This window comes from Littorina saxatilis, linkage group LG1 (assembly GCF_037325665.1).
Source record: "Littorina saxatilis isolate snail1 linkage group LG1, US_GU_Lsax_2.0, whole genome shotgun sequence".
NCBI classification, from domain to species: domain Eukaryota; kingdom Metazoa; phylum Mollusca; class Gastropoda; order Littorinimorpha; family Littorinidae; genus Littorina; species Littorina saxatilis.
In genome coordinates, this window is record NC_090245.1 from 60,793,957 (window position 1) to 60,808,956 (window position 15,000).

A 15,000-nucleotide genomic window follows, 5' to 3' on the forward strand; every position below is an offset into this window, starting at 1 on the left:
TTTATGACCTCCAAAAATCTGAGAAAACCAGGTCTTAAAAAGGAGAATCTTAAATCGAGGGTCAATTTAGAGAAGTTATGAACAGAAAATCTGAAAAGGCAAGGTCTTAAATGGAGGAAGTCTTAACTTTGGGGGTTCCACTGTATACACTTACAAGAAAAAAAATGTCCTCACTTCCTTTCAACTTTAAAAAAAAAAGTGACAGCCTGTTAGAAAATGTTAGTGGAAACCAATTCCAATGTATTCGTTACTGTTAGTATATCCTATTTTGTATGGAACACAATTCATCAAACCTACGTTCGACATTGGCGGAATCTGCCATCTTGCACTGCAGCATTGAATCCAGTAAGGTCTGTAGATGCAGCTGAGGAAGCTTTGCAAAGAAGGCTAGTAGGTCAAGTGCCAAGGGGAGGAACTGCAGGAGAAATAATCAGATACATAAATGGTTGAAATGTATAACATCATTATAGGGGGTGTGTACAATGTGTTTCAACTGTTTATCTGTGCAGTTAAAACTCAGATCTATACAAAAACAATGACATGTAAACAGAACAGAACATGTGTGTGCCCAAGCATTAGTTTGTCAATATCTGCATGCATGTACTGCAGTGTTATTGTGTACCCTAACATGAATTTCTGTCATAATATAATTAATGACAACCTTAGTACCTACAGTCTGAATTCAAAATTACCAAAGTAGGTGATCTTTGTTGCAGTAAAACAACTGTCTAGTTGCATTTCATACTCTGAATTTAACCCATTGAAAAGCACAGTTTACTATCATAACTCATTAGCTGTAACCAATAAAAAAAAATGATATATCAATCACATAGGCCCCTGTATAAACAATAACATGTTGCATCTGCACCTTATTGTACCTCTGCTATATTAATCCTAAACTCATAACTCATAACTCATAACATAACTCATAACTCATAACATTTTATTGATCCAACAAAGGAAATTAAATTGGTCATCAGCACATATAGGTCATTAATTAATAATTATAAAAGAATAAGAGAAGAAAATTCATAAAACCCATGATAACAAAAAAAATATCTAAAGTAATATATGTACAACTACAATACCCTTTTTACTTGCACACATGACACACCGACACACCAACACACATGCATACATACCTACATACATACCTACATACCTACATACATACATACATACATACATACATACATACATACATACATACATACATACATACATACATACATACATACATACATTCCATGTTAAAGTGTAGTTAAGAACATCACAGTAAGTATATCATTGTTTGGATTAACAGATAAGTTTTTATGTAAATGATGATAACAACAATCCATAATTAACGCTATTGCACTACCAAAAGAAGAGACCAACCAAACACATAAAACCAATCCCAGTAATCATCATCAGGTATCACAGTAGATTAGCCATCAGGTAGTTAGACTCAATTGGGCAAAGTATAGTGTCAACACCATCACAACAGTGCTAAAGCTCATTATCACAGCACTAGTTATGATCAAAGGTCAAACAGTCATCAAACCAAATTAAATCTATCATTAAGAGGTACATTTAAAAGGCATCACTGATAGTCTGTGGCCAGGACAATGGCTCGGTTGCTGTTAAAATATCTCACAGCTGCAGGAAGAAAAGAACGCCAAAAACGCTCCGTTCGACACCTAGGCATGAGAAACCGAGCGTTCCGTGTGATGCGGAGATCCATCAGTGCGTCGTGGAGGGGATGCCCTAGGTCGAGCAGAATAGCTCTGGACTTACTGGCAAGCCTTCTTTCAACAAGGACTTCAAGGGTGTCAAGGCTCTGGCCTACAGTAGAACTCGCTTTCTTTATCAGCCTGTTCAGCCTGCCAGTGTCCCTTGCAGTGGCATTCCCTCCCCAACACACTGATGCAAACACCATAACACTGCACACCATACTCTGATAAAACATGTACAGCATCTTGTTACACACATGAAATGATCTCAGCTTGCGCAGGAAAAACAATCTTGACTGCGTCTTCTTAAAAACAGCATCAACATGATTAAACCAGCTTAGCTTGTTATCTAGAACTACACCTATACTGTTCAAAAAAAGAAACGCATAGTTGCTACTTGCCAAATTTGTTTTATTTTTCGAAAAAATTAACAGAAAATCCAATATTTAGATTATTTGTTTGAAATTTGGTATGGACACAGTTGAATGCACACACAGTTCATTTGCATCTTCAAATCAATCAGTCAATCAATACGATTGGGTGCCGAGGCTGTCAAGTCAGTAGGGGGTGTGACTGCCTTGAGCAGCAACAACTGCCCGGCACCTTCTGGGCATGGACTGGATCAGATGCCGGATATCTTGCTGTGGGATGGTGTCCCACTCCTCCTGAAGTGCCTGCAATAGATCGCGGTGATTTGCCGGCGCTTCTTCTCGCCTGCGCACACGTCTGTCCAATTCATCCCAGAGGTGTTCTATCGGGTTCATGTCTGGCGACATGGATGGCCAGGGAAGCACCTGGACATGGTGGTCGGTGAGGAACTGGGTGGTGAGTCGTGCTGTGTGCGGGCGAGCGTTGTCCTGCTGGAATATGGCATCCTGGTCAGCCAGAAGAGGAAGGGCGTGTGGGCGCAGAATTTCCTCCACGTATCGCTGGGCAGTTATGCGCCCTTGGACGTGCACCAGGGTGCTCCTTCCAGCGGTATTGATCGCCTCCCACACCATGACGCCTCCACCACCATGAACGGGTGCCTCATCCACACAGTTGGGCGCGTAACGTTCGTTTACTCTCCGGTAGACCCTCCTCCGACCATCATGTCGCTGGAGCAGGAAGTAGGACTCGTCGCTGAACCACACGTGTCTCCAGTGATTCCGGACGGTCCAGCGAAGGTGCTGGTTGCCCCACTGCACTCGGTTCTGGCGATGGCGGCGGGTGAGGACAGCTCCTCTGTGAGGTCTGCGAGCTCTCAAACCAGCTTCATGCAGGCGGTTCCGCACGGTCTGGTCCGATAATCGGTGTGGCCCGGGGAGAGCCTGGACAGAAGATGAGGCCGACAGGAAACGATTCCGGAGGTGGCGGAGCCGTATGAAGCGGTCGTGAGCAGCAGTTGTCGCCCTTGGTCTTCCCGCTCGTGGCAAGTCAGCAACGGAGCCAGTGGCTTGAAACCTGACCCACAGTCTACTGATGGTGCTTTGGGACACGTGGAAGTGCCTGGCGATTGCACTTTGACTTTGGCCTGCTTGTAAACGACCCAATGCAATTTGGCGGTCTTCTCTGCTCAATCGGGCCATCTTTCGTCGCTGAATTGTCGTCTGATTTCTTTGTGGCGAACAATCCGCTTTTATGGGTTTTGGAAGACATGGTGAGAGCTCAATATTCCCCGAGTTTCACGAGATTACACTGAAGCATGACGAGTGGTCATGCCAAATGAGCAATTTTGACATTGTAGCCACTGATAACGCATGCGTCACGTGCAGAGCTCACTTGTGGCAATGGACGAAAGGTCGACGACCAGATAAACATTTTCTGCAGTTTGGTGGATATCCTTGTAGCCATATAACTAAATTAACCAAATATTACAAGCTATGCGTTTCTTTTTTTGAACAGTATAAATACTTGTACTCGCTGACTATCTCAATCGCATCACCTTTGATGACTACAGGATGGACAGTGTCTTTCTTTTTGCGAAAATCAAAAATCATTTCCTTCGTCTTGCTTGCGTTTAATACTAAAAAGTTGGAATCACACCAAGACACAAAATCATCAATACGTTCTCTATACAAGCTCTCATCACCATCAAGAATACAACCAACCACGGCAGAGTCGTCAGAAAATTTCTGAAGATGACATGACTCTCCTTGTACTTTAAAATCAGATGTATACAGGGTGAACAAAAAAGGTGACAAAACTGTTCCTTGTGGTGCTCCGGTGAAAGTGTTAATCATGTCAGATGTAAAAGTACCATTCCATCGTACAAACTGTGGTCTATCTACCAAATAATCCAGAATCCATTTCACTGTACTATGATGCAAAGACATGTTTTGTAACTGTTGTGATGCTATGAAGTGTTAATTAGAAGATTATCAATATCAAACTTAATTTGCTCAGAAATATACACACAACTATTTCAAATGAAATTCAAGCAGGTTTTTACTCATCAACACATCTCGCCATATGTCAGCACAAGTCTCCAATGGTTGCTCAGAAGGTTCAGGCCCTTTCCTTTTATGAGTAACCACAGGCGGAAGGTATCGTTCACTGGACCACCACTATCATAGAAAAACTAGTACATAGTGTAACATACGCAGGAAGACAGGTGTCTGGGATCAACACACTGCTGCATTTCGCTTTCTTACGCTTGACCAAGGCAGCTTGACACACACACTGTGGATCTGAAGGAGTGACAACAACAGCATCACTGGACGTGTCAATTCGCTGCACATAGTGTTTCTTCGCTCGCTGGAGTCGAACAATACATGTCAGACGCTGCTAGCAGACGACACGATGATAGGTACTCGTTTCAGCTGTTTGTCCATTTGCGACTCGTTCCGTCAATTTTTTGGCTGACAGGCTGTTCTTCACGGACAAGGTTAATCCACTCAGATGCACATGTCAAAGCTTTTGCTCACGAAACACTTGAAAATGGGGTCAGTTTTTCGTCAGTGTCAACATTCTGAAAATGTATAGTGCAGTTCGCTGCCATGATGATATGTCCCGCGGAAACAAACACAGCTAAATTCTCATTGGTTGAAAAGCTTTTCACTACGGACGATTTTCCATGGGGAATAATCGTGGCTGCGGCAGTGAGATAACTGCCTCTTTGCTAAAAATTAATTCATTAATAAAATCAGTACTAGCGTATGCGCAGCTATTAGTGCGTGAACATTTATGAATTCTATTCTTTTAGTAGTTAGGTACCAGGTTCTGCAAAGTTCACATGGTACCCTTCTCCGTACAACCAGCTTGAACGATAGAGTTCTACGCCGTGTAGTCTATTATGGTGTGTGTGTATGTTTTGCTTTTTTCACGAGATCGAACTTATGATTGAAAAGGCTGACGACCACAAACATTCACAGAGAGAAGAATGCGTGCAGAAAGTGACCCATGCAGGTTATTGTGATGTCTCTCTCTGTCTCTCTCTCTGTCTCTCGTTCTCTCTCTCTCTCTCTCTCTCTCTCTCTCTCTCTCTCTCTCTCTCTCTCTCTCTCTCTCTCTCTCTCTCTCTCTCTCTCTCTCATACACACACATTCTTTATGTTCGTCTGTCTCTCCATCTCCCCATTCTTTTTCTTTCTCTCTGCCTTTCTCTCTTTGTCTATCTCTCTGTCACTCTCTCTCTCTGTGTCTCTCTCTGTCTCTCTCTCTTTCTCTCTCTTTCTCCCCCCCCCCTCTCCCTTCCTATTTCCGTGTAATGAATTGTGTGGGTGTATTTGCTTGTGTGTTTTGGTAGTAACATACGCTACTGCATGGCACTTTAAGTGTGTCATCTTGTATTTGCTGCAAGGTCGCGTTATCTGCTTTTTTCACGAGATCGGACTTGAAAAGGATTGACGTCCACAAAAAGTCAGAGCGAGAAGAATGCGTGCAGATAGTGATACTTGTGTGTGTGTGTGTGTGTGTGTGTGTGTGTGTGTGTGTGTGTGTGTGTGTGTGTGCGTGCGTGTTTGTATTTATGTGTGTTTTACTGTTTGTGTATGTTAATGTGTGAGTGAGTGCGCGCGTGTGCATGTGTGTATGTAAACATATATTTGGGTGTGTGTGTGTGGGGGGGGGTGTTTACGCGCGCGTGTGTGCGGAAGGGCGAGAGGGAGAGGGGGGCGAGAGAGAGACAGATAGAGAGATCGAGAAAGAGAAAGAAAGGAAGGGAGAAACAGACAGATGAACAGAGAGAGAAAGAGAGACAGAGACACGGAGAGAGAGAGAGAGAGAGAGAGAGAGAGAGAGAGAGAGAGAGAGAGAGAGAGAGCGCGCGCACGCGGGTTTTTTTCTCCTAAACATTCCCCTTAAATCAACCTTTATTGACTGACATGAAGACCACAACACTTTTCCACGGACTCGACAAGAAATCCAACTGTCAAATCTGACCACCAAAAAAAAAAGAAAGGAAAGGCCCTGCTTCTCCACGTGGGGTACGAAACTCAAACACACACACACACACAGACTCCTGAGGCCCAGTGCATAGCGTCACCCCTAAAATGTACTCATGGACTGAGCTGTAAGCGATTGGACTCGTCTACTTTGGTCAGTGCGGGTAGGGAGGGCTGTTCCAAGTACAAAGCGACTGTTCGCATGATCGCCCCTAATATGCATGCATGGACTCGGCCGTCAGCAAAGAGATGGGTCCATTTACTTGAAAGTGGGTAGAGAGGGTAGAATTGAGTTCGCTGCGAACAGTTCGCCGCGAACATAGCGTTGCTTACCACATGAAAACTTTTTGTCTCTTCGCGAACAGAACGTCCGCTCTATGCAACGCACCCCGGGTGTCTAAAACAAAGGTCAGTGGTGTTCGCATACAGGCAGCAGTGACTCGGGACAGAGAAAAGTTGCAAGCAACAAGTGCCGCCGACCAGTTTCTTTCCTTCCAGCCGGAGAGGAGCGATATGAATAAATTAACAACTGACCTCACGCCTGGCCTGCGCAGCGCAATGGGCTATGCTATCATATCACAGGTGCACGTTTGGTTGGATAGTTATCACCGAATCGTTGTCAATGACATGAACGTAGACGGCGCATCGCATCACGTGTGCCTTCTACGAATTCGCTACTGGGATTGGTCTTGAAGCAAGTTCCACAGGGCCAATGAAAAGTACCGTACTCGTCGTCATACAGACTGAAGTGCCGCGACAATTGGGTGGCTGTAACTTGGGCGGTGCATCATATCACGTGCCTTATCCTAATTCGCTAAGACGAGGGGTGGACTGACACGATGTCCACAGATCCAATGAAAACACGTGCAAGTACGTACAGCATTCGTCGAGTTGGAAACTGAAGTGCCGCGAAACAAGCGGGTGCAGCGCTGAGTAGGTGCAGGTCTCGTGAAAGAGCCAATCAGACAGCGATACCAACAGTAGACAACGATTCTACTGTCGACCAATAACCAGTTCGTAATGATATTACATATTATGTTAATGCTAACTAGGAATCTTCCTTATTCTGCTAGTAAGATTTAGTAAGTGTGTGTGTGTGTGTGTGTGTGTGTGTGTGTGTGTGTGTGTGTGTGTGTGTGTGTGTGTGTGTGTATGTGTGTGTGACAGTGGTGACCCCGACATAGCCCTAATAAGTGTTTGGTTTCTAAGGTTATTTTTTGTTGTAGTTAAAAAGCAGTTGCTTCCCTTTCATTGGAGAAAAATTGAGAAATAGTGGTTGATAAAGAAGTGTAGCTAAATATACCTTGATACTTTGCGTGTTTATGTGTATGTCATTGGAACCCCCTCTCCAGCTCTAGGGGTCTACGTAATTGTATAGTTTCTTACGAAGAGAGGGTCTTAGTTTCTGTTGCTTCCTTTTCTGTGTATTTATTATCTATCTTTCTATCTAAATTCTAGCTCTCTTTCCTATTAGTTTTTTTTTAACACTATTTTTCTTAGATTCTATTTTGGATTGATTGTTGTGTATGATTGTTGTCGTGCAGGCTTATTTTAAATAAAATAGTATAGGGTGTGCCATTTTTTTGTATATATAAATTCTGAAATTTTATATATTTTGTGGACTTTGGGTTTTTTTTTGAGTTGTGTACTATGGTTTGAAAAGTTTTTTGTGGTTGTTGTTGTTGTTCCTATTTGTAGTTGGTTTAGTGATAGGGTGATTATCTCCCCTATACTAGTGTTTGATATTTAGTTGTTTGTAGTGGGAACGTTTTTTGGTTAAAGTTATATTTTTTTGGTTAGTAGTAATTTTACTTTTAGTGATACTTGGTAAACATTTGTATTTGAAAAAAAGTGTTTTTTTTTTAAGGTTTAAAACAATTATTTTTGCTCTGGCAATTGATTTTCCTTAAAGGATCTGACGCTGGTTGGTGGGGTGTTAAAGTGAATTTTTCATTTAAAGTGTGTTACTTGGGTTTGAGAAACTTAGACATTTCTAGTTAATTTTTTTTATTTTGTTGATGTTCTAAATTTGTGTATTTTAAGTTTGACATTGATTGAAGTGTTTGAAGCTGCTATTGATTGTTTAAACTGATATTTTATAAATTATCTCTTTTTTTTGGACTCCATTAAGTTTATTGTTTTATTTTTGAGACTGGTTGTGTAAATAGTTAAGTAGTAAACAATTTGAGGATTGTTTTTAAAAGGCACAAGATTTCTGTTGGTTTAGTATTTTATGATACTCTTTTGTGTGTGTTTAGTATTGCGAGAAACTGGTGTATGATACAAAATGTTTGATACTTAAAACAATTTTGTGAACTTGTGTTACTTGAACCATTGTATTACTTTGAGATTACTTTGATATTGTGACATTGTAAAGATGGCTGAGAATATTGATACTGGTGGTAACACATATGATCATTATTTGGCATTGGGAGAGAAGCATGGTTTAAAGGCAGAAGCTTTGTTTAAGTTTGCCCAGGATCAGGTGGATAGAGAAGAGAAAAGTCAGGAAAGGGAGGCAAAGAAAGTAGCAGCTGAGGCTGAGGCAAAGAAGGCACAAGCTGAAGCTGAGGCCGAAGCAAAGAGACAGGAAACAGAAGTAAAGAAATTAGAAATTGAGGCAAATAGGGACGCAAAGAGGATAGAAGCAGATACTGAGGCAAGGAAAATGGATTTGGAGTTTAAGAAAGCAGAAGCGCAGCAAGGTACGGGTGGAAATGTAGGTGGGAAATCAGGTCCCAGCATCAGGCCCCAGTACCCAAAACTCCCCATGTTCAAAGAAGATAAAGATGACATTGACAGTTTTTTGTACAGATTTGAAACACATGCAAAGGCGAACAAATGGAGTGATTCAGAGTGGGCCACATACTTATCAGCTTATCTGGAAGGTGGAGCGTTGTCATTGTTTCATTCATTGTTTTCAACGGGTACTTTGTCTTATGAAGACTTGAAGAAGGAGTTGTTGAAGAAGTTTCAGTGCACTCGAGATGGATTTCGTGAGAAATTTCGCAATACGAAGCCAGAGGCGGATGAAAGTTTTGGCACATACGTAACAAAGATGAAGCATTTGTTCAACCGTTGGTTGAGGTTGTCTGATATAGAAAACTCATATGAAGCGTTGTTTGATTTCGTGTTATGTGAGCAGATTCTCAACAGTGTATGCACTGATTTGGCAGTCTTTTTGAGAGAACGTGATTGTAAAAATTCAAAAGACATGATTGCTAGTGCAGAAACGTACAAATCAGCCCATCCGAATAAATGTTTGGCCAGAAAGGGACAAGTAAATCCTTTGGGGACTGGAAATGTAGCGTTCAATCAGAATCGTGGAACAGGACAGTCATACAATCGAGGTCAAGGTGATAGTGGCAGAAGACAGGGTGGTATGAGAGGAAATACCAGGTTTCAAGGCAGAGGAGAGGATCGTAGGCCGGGTAGAAGAGGATGGCAGCAAGGAAGTGGTTTGAGTACTAGAGGTACAGGTACTGAACAGCAGAATCAGGGCACATGTTACAGATGTGGGCAGTTGGGCCATTACGCTAGAGAATGTTTTCAGGTAGCATATTCAGCGAAGTCGGTAGCGGATTGTCAAGACGCTGGGGTGTTGGTAAGCTCGGCAGCATTCGGGTCGTTGCCATTAGCGGAAGGGTTCGTTAATGGGAAGCAAGTTTCAGTACTGAGGGACACAGGAGCTAATGTAGCTGGGGTAAGGAAGTCGTTGGTCTTACCAAGCCAGTACATACAGGAACAAATCCAAAAGGTAAAGGGTTTTAGTGGACGGATTGATATGTATCCATTGGCGGAAGTGGTTGTCGATACCCCATATTTTCAAGGGAAGTTGAAGTGTTGTGTGTTGTCAGATCCAGTCGCGGACATAGTGATAGGTAATCTTCAGGGTGTAGTACCCAGAGTGGATTTATTCCTAGGGAATACGCAGGGTGTTGGATTGTGTGCTGATGTAAGTCACAAGAAAGAAACTAAAGAGGTGGTACTTGAGAAGGTCGCGTGTGCTACGACCAGGGTACAAGCCAAAAAGAAACTGGAGCATACAGTACCTTTGAAAAATGTGATTACTCCTGATTTGTCAGTTGACGTAGAGGATCTGATAAGGTTGCAGGGAGGAGATGAGACATTGAAAGAGATGTTGAGTTTGTCACGGGAGGATGAGAAGTATGCAGTTTGTGCAGAGAAAGTTGTTGATGTTGAGGAAGTTGTTGATGTTGTTGATACAGAGACAAGTAGTGGGTATCGCGAAAGCATTCCACTGAGATCTGACTGGGGCAGAAAGGATGTATTCCCAAGTAAATGGTGGGGAGAGGCAAATGTTGCAATGTTACCTCCGATTGAGGAGATAGAGCCGTTGCCTACAGTGCCTAGGGGGAAGGAAGAGACAATCAGAGACATTGTTTTTGATCCTGGTTTGACAGAGAGTCAAAAGGGTGAGATGAAACAGGTGTTTGGAAAGATGGGTGAAATATTCAAAACATGTGATGCGGTGGTGTCCTTCACTGCAAGAATTAGCATTTTGTATGTGTGTTCGTATGTATGTGTGTATGTATGTAGGGGGAGCTCGAAGGGCTCCTAATATGGACCACTTTTTGTTTCACGCTAATAACTAGCTTGTTTTCTTGCGAACTGAAGAAGCGTCATTTTGTGTTTGGTAGTCTGGGTGGACTGGGTGGCCGAGTGGTAACGCACTTGTGCTCGGAAGCGAGAGGTTGCGAGTTCGACCCTGGGTCAGGGCGTTAGCAATTTTCTCCCCCCTTTCCTAACCTAGGTGGTGGGTTCAAGTGCTAGTCTTTCGGATGAGACGAAAAACCGAGGTCCCTTTGTGTACACTACATTGGGGTGTGCACGTTAAAGATCCCACGATTGACAAAAGGGTCTTTCCTGGCAAAATTGTATAGGCATAGATAAAAATGTCCACCAAAATACCCGTGTGACTTGGAATAATAGGCCGTGAAAAGTAGGATATGCGCCGAAATGGCTGCGATCTGCTGGCCGATGTGAATGCGTGATGTATTGTGTAAAAAAAAATCCATCTCACACGGAATAAATAAATCCCTGCGCCTTGAATATGTGCGCGATAATTATGAATTGCATAAAATAAAATAAAAAAATAAAAAAATAAATCCCTGCGCTTAGAACTGTACCCACGGAATACGCGCGATATAAGCCTCATATTGATTGATTGATTGAGTCCTTCTCTCTTAGGTTAACCGTTAGGCCTATTTAGAGTGAAATAGGTTTGATAGACATTCAGCAAAATCACAAATGGTCCATATTAGGAGCCTGGGCGCCTAATATGGACCAGTGAAGCGGCCTACACGAATCACTGTAAAAAGCCCTCTTTACTTCAAAATAACATAGTACAACTTAGTGTACAAGCCAGACTAATTAAAATATGCTTTAGATTTATCTGTTTCGGGTTCATGAATGCATTATTTGAAGCACACCAGCAAACTAAAGAAGCTTATAAAAAAAAAACAGAGTGAAAATAAGTGAAACAAATTATCAACTTCAACGAAAAGAAGACTTGTTGTTATATTTGTTTTAAATCTCGAGGGCTAGTTATAGGTTATTTCCAGCAAGCTTCTTAATGAATTAATGAAAATAGCATTTAGCTTTTATTTTCTTCGATTTGTTGAAGGTGGTCCATATTAGGGGACTCGCACATACTTTGAGATTGTTCTATTATTTTTTGTTTGCAGTACAAACTTGGGTTCAACACTGCTAAAATGTAACAAATACGGTCTTAGCTGCCATATATGAGCAATTTGTGTGAGATAAAAGCTTTGGCGGCATATTTAGAGTGAACACTGCCAAAACTAAAAAAAAATAAAGCCAAACGCTTTTGAGATTTGTGTTTCTGCAACTGTTTTGACATGTGCAAGTCATCCAGACACGCGGGGACAGTTTAACTACACGCGGGGACGGTGAAATAGCACGCGGGGACGTTATTTTATAACATTCTGAAAAAAATAAAAGAAAATTAAATTAAATAAATAAATAAGTTAATAAATTTTTTTATTGTTTTTTTTGAATACATAAAGGATAGTCAGAATGTTATCATATAACGTCCCCGCGTGTCCCCGCGTGTCCCCGCGTGTTTTAGACACCCCCTGTGTCTAAAACACGCGGGGACACGCGGGGACAGTTTAACTGCACGCGGGGACACGCGGGGACGGTGAAATAGCACGCGGGGACGTTATTTTATAACATTCTGAAAAAACAAAAAAGACATTTTTAATAAATAAATAAGTTAATACATTTTTTTTTTTATAAATACATAAAGGATAGTCAGAATGTTATTATATAACGTCCCGGCGTGCTAGTTCACCGTCCCCGTGTGTCCCCGCGTGTCCCCGCGTGTTTTAGACACCCCCTGTGTCTAAAACACGCGGGTACACGCGGGGACACGCGGGGACAGTTTAACTGCACGCGGGGGACGGTGAAATAGCACGCAGGCACGTTATTTTATAACATTCTGAAGAAAAAAAAGAAAAAAATAAATAAATAAATAAGTTAATAATTTTTTTTTTTAAATACATAAAGGATAGTCAGAATGTTATTATATAACGTCCCGGCGTGCTAGTTCACCGTCCCCGAGTGTCCCCGTGTGTCCCCGCGTGTCCCCGCGTGTCCCGGGGGCGTGTTTTAGACACACCGTTTACAAGGATTAGGATTTAAGGCTATGCCTTTTCTTACAATCTGTCCTTGGGACGCACAAACACACAATGATAAAATACAAAATTCAAAGGTTAACAACAAAAAGAGGTTGGAAAAAATAAACATGTGATGATAATAATGATGATCATGATGATGATGGTTCTTTCTTTCTTTATTTGGTGTTTAACGTCGTTTTCAACCACGAAGGTTATATCGCGACGGGGATGATGATGGTGATGATGATTATAACAATGATGATGATGAGGATGAAAATAATGATGATGATGAGCATGAAGAGCATACAGATGTATAGTTATTCATAAAATCGAATGCATGATATGCAGGCGTTCGAGCTGGTAACCATGGACATGAAACAATAATACAACAAAAATGTGTTCAGAATATAAAATGCACAGCATATTGTTGACATTATATCATTTGTGGTCAATTAAAACGCGTTAACTACTCAGACATGAAGTATTTTCTGACACATTTTTAACGTGAACAAGGACTTTAGGTGCTTGAAGGAAGGTGGCAGTGAATTCCAGACTGATGTACCAGAAAAAGCAAGACTGGTCTTGTAAAGGTCGATTCGTGGAATTAGTGGTAACAAGTTGACAGACCCATGTCTGCCGGTAGCTCTCTTAAATAGTGATGTAATGTAAATCGTTACTTTACCGTGATACAATTTATGCATAAAAATGGCTTTGTTTAACTTGAGATGCTTCTCCAGTGGAAGAAAGTTAAGCATTTTTAATTTCATATCTGTTGAGGCATTTTCCTTTATGATGAGTTTAGCCGAGCGACGACAGAGAGAGTCTAGCTTCTTCAAGTGTACATCACTGCTGCCATCCCAGAGCGTCGAAACATAATTAATGTGAGGCGTTACATGAGCATGGTGGAACATTTCGAGAGTTTTTTTGCCCGTAAAGGAGGAAAACGTTCTTGGCTACCTTTTTGCAAATATGTTGTAATTGTGCCTGCCACTTGAATTCACAATCAATAATTACCCCTAAAACGCGATGTTGTTGAACTTGTTCAATTGACTGCCTACCAATAATAAGATTTAGTTTGAGTGGATAAATCTGGTGTTTTTGTCGGGTTGCAATTACCATACTTTGGGTTTTTACTTGATGGACAAGCATAGTATTGGCACTACACCAGTTATTAACATCGTTTAAAGCTGTTTGAAGGGAGGACTCTATCTCTGGAACAGATTTTCCACTTGAATGAAGAGAAGAGTCGTCAGCAAAAAAATCACTTCTTACATTACTATCAGAAATGTGCAGTGGCAGATCATTAATATACAGACAGAACAAAATCGGCTCAAACACTGCACCTTGAGGGACCCCGCATTTCACAACCTCCTCAGTAGAGATTTTACAGTTTAGGGCAGTAGAGAGAGAGAGAGAGAGAGAGAGAGAGAGAGAGAGAGAGAGAGAGAGAGAGAGAGAGAGAGAGAGAGAGAGAGAGAGTGGTTAACCTACCCCTCTTCATGACGTCACTGCCATGGTGCACAACGGTAACTCCAGCGAGTCATTCCAGTTTTTGCACTTGCTGCGTGCTCGATTCTGACAGGCCTTGAACGGCGGCGATGACCTTTGCCCGCTTGTCCCCGCAGACTGTAGACACTTGGCAACCAAACTGATTGTAGGCACTGACAGCCTCGCTGGATACCTCAATAGAACGAGGGGCACTGACACAGTGTTAGAAAGTGGGGTTTTGATTTTTTTGTTTTACAGAAGGGACGAGGGGTGAGAAATGACGGAAGAGTAGGCCCAATATGGGTATCGCACTTCTGAGGACGCTGGTCGCAAGCTTAGGCAATACATGCAATACTTTTAGGTATCTGGAACAACGTTTCTCACCCCAACTTCTGCTAGTGATTAAACGGGCTTCGGAGATGGAGAATATCAATGAAGGACAGCCGAACAATGAAGGACACGAGAACATAATCGCTCGGCCGCCTTGAAGCTGTTCAGCCGAACATGCCTCAACGTTATTCAGAACAAAAAATCATGTGGAAATTGTGGAGTTAAACTGCTAAATTGTAACTAATGTTTGACAGCTAGTACCAATAATGGCCTGACAAGAAACATGGTAATCAGCTCTTGAGCCCGAGCCAAAGCAATCTTGTCTAATTTCTCACCCTGCTATTTCAGAGGGTTTATAATCAGATCGATTCAGCGATGAGAAACAGCCAGGTTAGAGGCCAGGGCTGGAACTAGATCCAATCAACAGTCTTAACCTCAGCCACAC

General features: G+C 42.0%; 1 long non-coding RNA gene across 1 annotated transcript in view; it reads right to left on the reverse strand.

Moving 5' to 3' along the window:
• Positions 1–895, reverse strand: part of LOC138975722 (uncharacterized) — a 3,016-nt gene extending 2,121 nt beyond the window's left edge. Inside the window, exon 1 of the long non-coding RNA XR_011458723.1 lies at positions 298–895. This is a non-coding gene — a long non-coding RNA (uncharacterized lncRNA). The remainder of the gene's footprint in view (positions 1–297) is intronic.
• Between the last annotated feature and the right edge of the window lie 14,105 nt (positions 896–15,000).